Raw genomic sequence first — 7,592 nt, forward strand, 5'->3', positions numbered from 1 at the left:
CATCAATTTAATATAGTTTTTTTGCGCAGTCTAGAATAAAAGAATTGCCCACGTATCAATTATCGCGTTTTATGAGAATAATTATTTCGCGATGTTTTTTCAATCTTTGTTTAGTGGTTCAAACGTGTCGCAAAAAATTATTGGTAGTTTTACTTTAGTTGCAATACAGACGATATATAAAACGTTTTTCGCGCTTCGATCTCCGAGGAATTTCTGGCGACTCTGAGAAAAATGTCTGAGCAGCGTGTTACGTGCCGTGTCGCACAAACTTTACGGCATATTTCTGTGTTTACCAAACGCGAGTGCTAATTCGAGAAACTTCTATATTCTCTCACCACGATCGAATCAAATTAACACGTTTCTCGGTCTCGTGTGTGTCATGTACTTAATATTTAATCGCGACACACAGACATACACCGGATTTCGTGATTTCTCTATTAGGAACGCGTTACCTCGCACGCAACCTCAAAAATTGCAGAATTCGGAGAAGTGTTCTTTATTTTTTTTTTTTTAAGATTGAAGTACACTTGACGTAAACTGCTCAACGTCATGCGCGATTGATCAAACAAATCGGCGCGTCCGCTTGTTCGTCATCTATCAATCGTCTGGAACTTTTTGTCGATCGCGCGATCGACATTGGTTTACATGAAATTGCGTTTTTAAAGGATCGACAGTGCTACGTCAGTCATGACGTAAGCACAAAAGAGGGAATACCAGTAAACGATTCTCGAAACCTATGTTCGCTCGAGTGGTTTTTCGTCTGAAAAGTAAATTTATCAATCACAGATATTTCTCTTCGAGAAAGCTTCGTAGAAATGCAATATAAGAATGTGTATATTTTTTTTTCTCACGTATTATTTTTCTACACAATGTAGTTTTAAGACAACATGAGAAAATTGTATGCATTTCTTTTTAAATACCTAAAACCATTTTATACTGATGATAAATTCAAAAGTCAGCCTGAGTGTGATTACAAATACTTAAATTTCTCTATTATTATTATTGAGTGGCTAATGATGATCAAAAAAGTGATCACGAAACGCCTTTATCTCATCTAAAAAAAATCTTAAATTTATTTAGGATAAAACAGACTAGAGTAGAATCGTGGTCCACCGGTGGTAGTGATAATAACAAGTAATTCTTATATTTGAAACGTTTCGATCTTTATTTTAGATCATTTTTGAATTTATTTGAACCATTACCATCGGTGAACTACTGGCTTTAAGGTCTATTTTAAATATTTTGAATCACATTGATATTAATTAGCACATATTTGATCATTGTATTCATAGATATTTGTTTTTCTAAAAGTAAACAATATGTTGTGCATTACAGGTTGAATAAAATTAATTTGAAGATACGCGCGTGTCGTTCAATTTGTTTAAAATTCATAGAAATGTACGTATCTCTCTCGCATCTAAATAAACGTGTACAGCTAATGAACTTCTATTATAGTGCAAGAAATGGTAAAAAAAAAAACATGTACGTCCATAATCGAATATCTATGTCTAAGTATATTTTGCTTAGGTAATGTTCTTTGCCGTGATTTCTTTTTTTCTATTCTTTATAATAAAAGTTTATTTATATTATCGTATATTTAATACAAAACAGTAGTAAAACAACAAAAATATTAAAATTAATAAATGCGCAACAAATATTAATTATATCCACTATGTACTTTTACGAAACGTTATTAGCTCCGAAAATCTCACAAGCACAAAAACCGAAAAAAGCCTAATAATTTTAATATATTTGCGCGCGATGCACACTTTATGTAGCGCGATTGCGTATGCCACTCGTGTTAAGCGCAACGTCTCGTTGATATTCGTCGTTCGTGTTAGCAGTACGCACGAAAATTCCAACGATCACACAACGAAGACTCGCGTTATCTCGTTGACACTTGAACGCGGTCTCCACGTGCGCTCTAAAAAAAAATAAAAAAAAATGCCGCTGATCATCCACTTTTATTCACTAGTCATATGTTTTACGTTATCACACGATATAAAAAAAAAAAAAAATACGATAGCGGGTAAATTAAAGAAACTGAATAAAGATGAAATATGAAAGAGACACGCATCCCTTGACGTAGAGGAGAAAAATAAACAGCGACTACTTATTACTTGAAGATTGCAACCTCTATTTCTCCTCAAATGTATACAATTGGAGTAGTCTCGCGATGACGGTAGGTAATGACGGTGGCGTGGTCGGGATGAAACGACACGGGGGATGAATGATACGAGCGTGGTGACGAGAGGGCGTTGATAACGCGTTGACGAGGAAGATTATGTGGGGACACCCCGTAGAGACGACTTATATTAAGGAGTCGAGCACAACGGCGCCCGGATCAGAAAGACGCTAGACACGATCGGGAAAACTAAGAGAACCGAGGAATCCAACAAGAGAGACGAAAAGTTCCCGAGAAGAACCTACGTAGCGTGGTACGTGTCTGAATAGTGTGACTTACGAATTGCACCATTGAATGATTGCTCGAAGAATACTCGTTGATTGTTTTTAGAATTTAGATGTAAACAAATATATTTACACTATATCATTGTAATAAATTGTTCTTACATGCAAATATTTTACGTTTTAATTCTTTTTGAACGCGAATATACTTTTAATTTTATACAAATTGTTTCCGTCAACAAGTTTTACTAATCTAAGATTGTGACCTCGATGATGATTAAATTACTTTTCGAAAAATACACAATATAAAAAAAATGCATTACACTTAAAATAAATAATAACAAAACAAAAAATTGCTTCAATGATCGTTCAATGGTACATTTCGGTAGATGTGACATACGCGAATGTTTGAAAAAATTATTTTTCACATATTTCCATTCAGGGGATTTTAATGTCTCAGTTTTACGACGTTAAAGAACTCGCATCGCTCTCACGGTATTCTATTTCTCTTTCAATATGGTTGAATAAAAAAAACAAAAAGAAAAAAACGTAAGAAAATCAGATTTCAATATATTATTAGGTTTTATTTAGTTTTATGTTAATTTTATTTTCTCAAGCAAATTTAGAAAACTTACGCAATTTTTTAAGGTGAACTCCGAGCCACCGAGAAGTGTTGGCGCGAAGATTCGAATCTAATATCGCGTTATATATGTGTTGTATATATGTATATATATATACTCTACCAAACATCAACTATTACCTATCTCATTTTTAAACAAATTTATAAATACTGATGAAACTCGTTATACGACGCATTTCTTTTAATGATATGTAAGGAATGTGATACGCGTAATGAATATGGAACTTGTATATAAGACGTATCCTAGAATTATCGCCATTCACTCACGTCGCGCGTCGCAGTTTGCACAAGACGTACAAGGTGGCCTGATGTACGTACGCTACACTTTGCGTCAGAACTTTCGACATTTTCTTATCGAAGATACAAAATCTCTTTTTAAATGATGCTTACATAAGCGATTCTCGCGAGAAATATTTTAATTTTTCCTCATCGTAAATTTGTTCTTGCACAATCAAAGCTAATTGAAAACTAAACCACAAGTGTAAGAGCCAAAATTATCTTGTATATAGTTTTTTGTTAAATTATATTCTCGATCGTTTATATTTAACGGCTGAGAATTCTCACTAAATTGTATATTTGTGTGCGAACTTTCTGTTTGCCTTTCAACATTATATTTTTAACTGTTTTAGTAATTATTTTGCTGTTTTGCAAAATTCATCGACGAAAGAAAACGCTCGAAAAAATTACGCGATATAGACTGAGCATCGCTCACAATCATTGCATGTGTGACATTTTCTTATTTGATTAATTAAACCGATTATATATTTTAACAAATAATTTCTTCTATTTAAATAAATTTGCACCGAAGAAGATCTTACACAAGTACAAGTCTACGGTTTTGCATATTAATTTTTTATGAGCTTAGTGTTTCGCTCATATTTTATTCTCGCGCGTTCCATTGTGTCTTGACTCTCGAGAGGAGAGCATATTTACGGGCATCTTTCAGAGAATCACTTACACACGAGCACGGCATAGAATTATACTCGGCCGCGATTTAAGCGAGCCGCAAAGTAACGCGTCGTAAACTAGCAGTAAGAAGAAAATGAAATTGCGCGATTCCATTGTCGCTTGGTTGTCGTTGGATGACGTTGGCCAACGAAATGAGATCGCGTCGACGGACAGAGAGGATCGCGCGATCGTCTTTAGACCCGGCGTGAGCACGTCGCGCTACATGGGCGTATGCAGCGAGGGATCGAACACATACTTTCTTCGTACAAATTATCTCGATTAAAACTGATAAATTTATTTGTTTTTTTTTTTCTATTTTTGTGTAATGTAGACAAGAAAAAGATTTATTTATTAATTAATAAATATAATAATTTGTTAATTTTCTCAGAGATATTGCGCGCGAATTGAGTTGAAGACAAGTCGTTCTTCGGCGCGAATTCAAATCGTTGAATAAATATTTGTTGTTCGGGAAAAGGGGAGGTGTGAAAACGAATTCGAAAACGTTTCGCCCGTAAAATCATCTTCGCGCGTGAAAATCAACAACGCGGACGCCGATGCAGAGAAGTCTCTCTCGGTGCGTCCAGCTGTCTGCCCGAAGCTCTCGGGTTCTCGCCTAATTGTCCTTTTAATTCGCCTCAATTGCTTCTTGGCACGGTCGCGCGAGAATGATATCACGAGGAATCTGACGAAAGGCTACGCGTCCAATCGAATCGTGTTCGCGCGCGCAAAACCCCGGTCGTATAATTTTGATTATCGTTTTACTGCAAGCGACTCCGACGTAAGAACGCAAATTTATGCACGCATGTTAATTTCAAAAACCTTGTAACCTTCAGCGAAGTATCAAATGACACCGCCGAACATATTTGATAAAAATTTAATATACGACCGATGTTGCAATACAGCTCGCGCGATGTGTTATTCGCGCGAGGTATCGTATTTCGCGTTCGAGACGCGAACCAGCCGCGTTCGCGCTGCGAACAAACGAGCGAAATCCTGAATGAAGCGCGCCGCAACACACGTACAATAATAAACACACGCAAACTACACGGACTTTGACTTCGCGGTAATGCTCCTCGTCGAACAATCGACGAGCTTCGTCATGCGAAACGTCATTAAAGCGCATCGCGTCGCCATCGCGCATCGATGACGATAAAAGTGGGCTCGACCCCGATTGATCGACCGACCGCGGCGAAATATTTCGAGTTTCCGCTCGTAAAACTGAATAAACGTAACATGACGCACCGTGTCATTTCGGGATAAAATTTGTGTTGCGATCACTTTTTTACGATCACGAAGTCCTAGGATTTCACGTTGTTTTATTATACTTAGAACTTAATCTTCCAAATAATCACGTTTGTTAATGACGCGACCGATCGTTCCGCAGATTCGTCTGTCGCAAAAATTCTCATTATTAATTGAAGCGCAACACGATGGTGAATTATACGCTTGCGCGGGAGGACGAAAAGAGCGCGCGTATTACGGACGGCGTATTGCGCGCGCGGCGCGTTACGACGTAGCGCGCGAGATAGACACAGACAAGTTGTTTCGTCAGCGCGCGAAAAGTGTCAAAGCGATTTCGTTCTATTTCGCAAGGTGGTGGTGCGCATTTGTGCGGCCGACCACGCGAACGCGACATACGTTTCTGTCGCGTTATAAAAAGTCGCGTGCTTGTCCGACGTAGCGGACCATTGACTACGTCATTACGTTATTTACGCTTAATAGTTACGGCATTTTGCTCACTTGCGAAAGCAGAGCGCCGTATTACGTGCGCGGCGGCGTTTCTCGATCGATCGCGCCGAGAAGTGGCTGAGACACATAATTTGTTGAACGTTCGAATTAAATGTTTGCGCTCTCTTATTGAGCGTAACGAAATTCGTATTGTATTTATATTATTACACCGCTGAATTGAGACGCGATATTTTCTTACGATAATAAAATTTAATGAGTCTCACACACCGCGAAACGGTTTTATTGGCGAGATAATAAAACGACATAGTTTTTTTTTTTTTTTAACACAGCGAGAACACAACGTGTGCGCTTCTACGGAGATATATCGCGAAGTATTTCACAATTTAAAAAATTTGAATAAAACTGTTTTACTTATCTATGCTGAGTTTTTTTATAAACTTCTTAACAGTAATTTATCTTCTTTAATGTTGGCGCGTGCAGATTGTTTAATTTTATCTATTCATTTTTTTTTCCGTCACTCGATTAAAGGTCAAGACTGTGCACATTTTATATTGTAAATACGCATTAAATCCAGAAATTTAAGTATGTAAATTTTATGCGCGAAATATTAATGACTCTTCTCTCGCGCTATTGATTGCAAATGATTGTCGAATCGTCTGGGATTTGACACGTGCGTGAATTGCGCGCACGCAATGCCGGCGATTTCGTCGTGTGTGATATAGTCGCGAAATGCTCCCGTCTCTTCCCGTCATTACAACGTCCATTCCGGCTTGATCTTGACCCGCTGACAGCGACTTCAACGAGCGGAATATCGAGTTTCGTCCGTAATTCGAGCGGCAAGAAAGCGTGCGAGGTTTTGCACGCGCGCGCCTTTTAAACCCTTTTACGCACTTCTCGTCTTGTTCTTGAAAATCAGAAGCGAGAGACGTTATCACGAATCGATTCGTCTCGTAGAAGCAAATACAAAATTTCGTAAAAATAAAATTAGTGTCGATTAGCAAAGTTTTTTTATATTGTTAGTTTCATAAAATAAATCCCTCCTCTCCCTCGCGCGTGGACAATTTCCCTCGATAGTCGCGCAAATCGCGATCGCATACGACGAGAAGGTAAACAAACGGAGGAGCTTCGTGTTTTTTTACGCAAATTGAATTTTTCGGAGTCCCATTCGAGTCTCGAGTGTTATCGAATCGAACAACGTAACGTTGCGTCGTAGCGATGCAGTTTCGACATCGGCGACGACTTTCGCTCGTTGTCGTTTCGCGAGCGAGCGAGCGCATCTGCACATGGGGCACACGCGAGAGAGGCTCAAACTCTCTCACTGTCTTCGAATTACACCGGGCAGATAATTTCCTTCCGAGTACTGCTGATCTCGGTGGAATGATATTTTCGAGACACGCTCCCACGCGCAGGTGTTCAAATGTGTCATTCCGCTCGCGGAATTTTCCGCATTTTTATTAATAGAACAAACGATGGTTAGGTAAAAAAAAAAAAAAAAAAAAAAAACCATGACTAAGTATCCTTTCGTTCGTTTCTTATTGCATATAGAAGTAAGATATTGTATAAGAAGGAAGAAACCAAAGAGCCTATGGTAGAGGTTGACGGTTCACACCTCTAACCATAGACTCTTTGATTTTTTCCTTTTCTTACAATTTGTTTATTCGAGCTGTTGCTATAATATTAATTATAAGAAATTGTATTTTGATAGAGAGCTGCGCGCGTTCTCTCTTTCTCTCTCTAATATAAATATAATAATAACAAAACAGAATCTGAGAAACGACGTTCCGTGAGAGACACAGAGCTACGTTTATACATAAATTATTTCTCGCTCGATTTTCAACTCATCCGCGTCATCTTGGTGCCGCCGATTTAACGCGAATTATGTAAACAGGAGATAAAAAAAAAAAAAAAA

At 38.0% G+C, this 7,592-nt stretch overlaps 2 protein-coding genes across 2 annotated transcripts in view; one reads left to right on the forward strand and one right to left on the reverse strand.

Moving 5' to 3' along the window:
• Positions 1 to 7,592, reverse strand: part of LOC109856540 (peroxisomal leader peptide-processing protease-like) — a 60,312-nt gene that overhangs the window by 13,854 nt on the left and 38,866 nt on the right. The gene's annotated exons all lie outside the window — the stretch shown is intronic.
• The window catches only part of LOC109856542 (ion transport peptide-like), a 39,896-nt gene continuing 34,659 nt past the window's right edge, over positions 2,356 to 7,592 (forward strand). The window contains exon 1 of the mRNA XM_020431916.1: positions 2,356 to 2,438. The gene's annotated coding sequence lies outside the window, so the exon portion shown is untranslated. The remainder of the gene's footprint in view (positions 2,439 to 7,592) is intronic.

This window comes from Pseudomyrmex gracilis, unplaced genomic scaffold (genome assembly GCF_002006095.1).
Source record: "Pseudomyrmex gracilis isolate BER0280 unplaced genomic scaffold, ASM200609v1 scaffold_121, whole genome shotgun sequence".
Classification (NCBI taxonomy): domain Eukaryota; kingdom Metazoa; phylum Arthropoda; class Insecta; order Hymenoptera; family Formicidae; genus Pseudomyrmex; species Pseudomyrmex gracilis.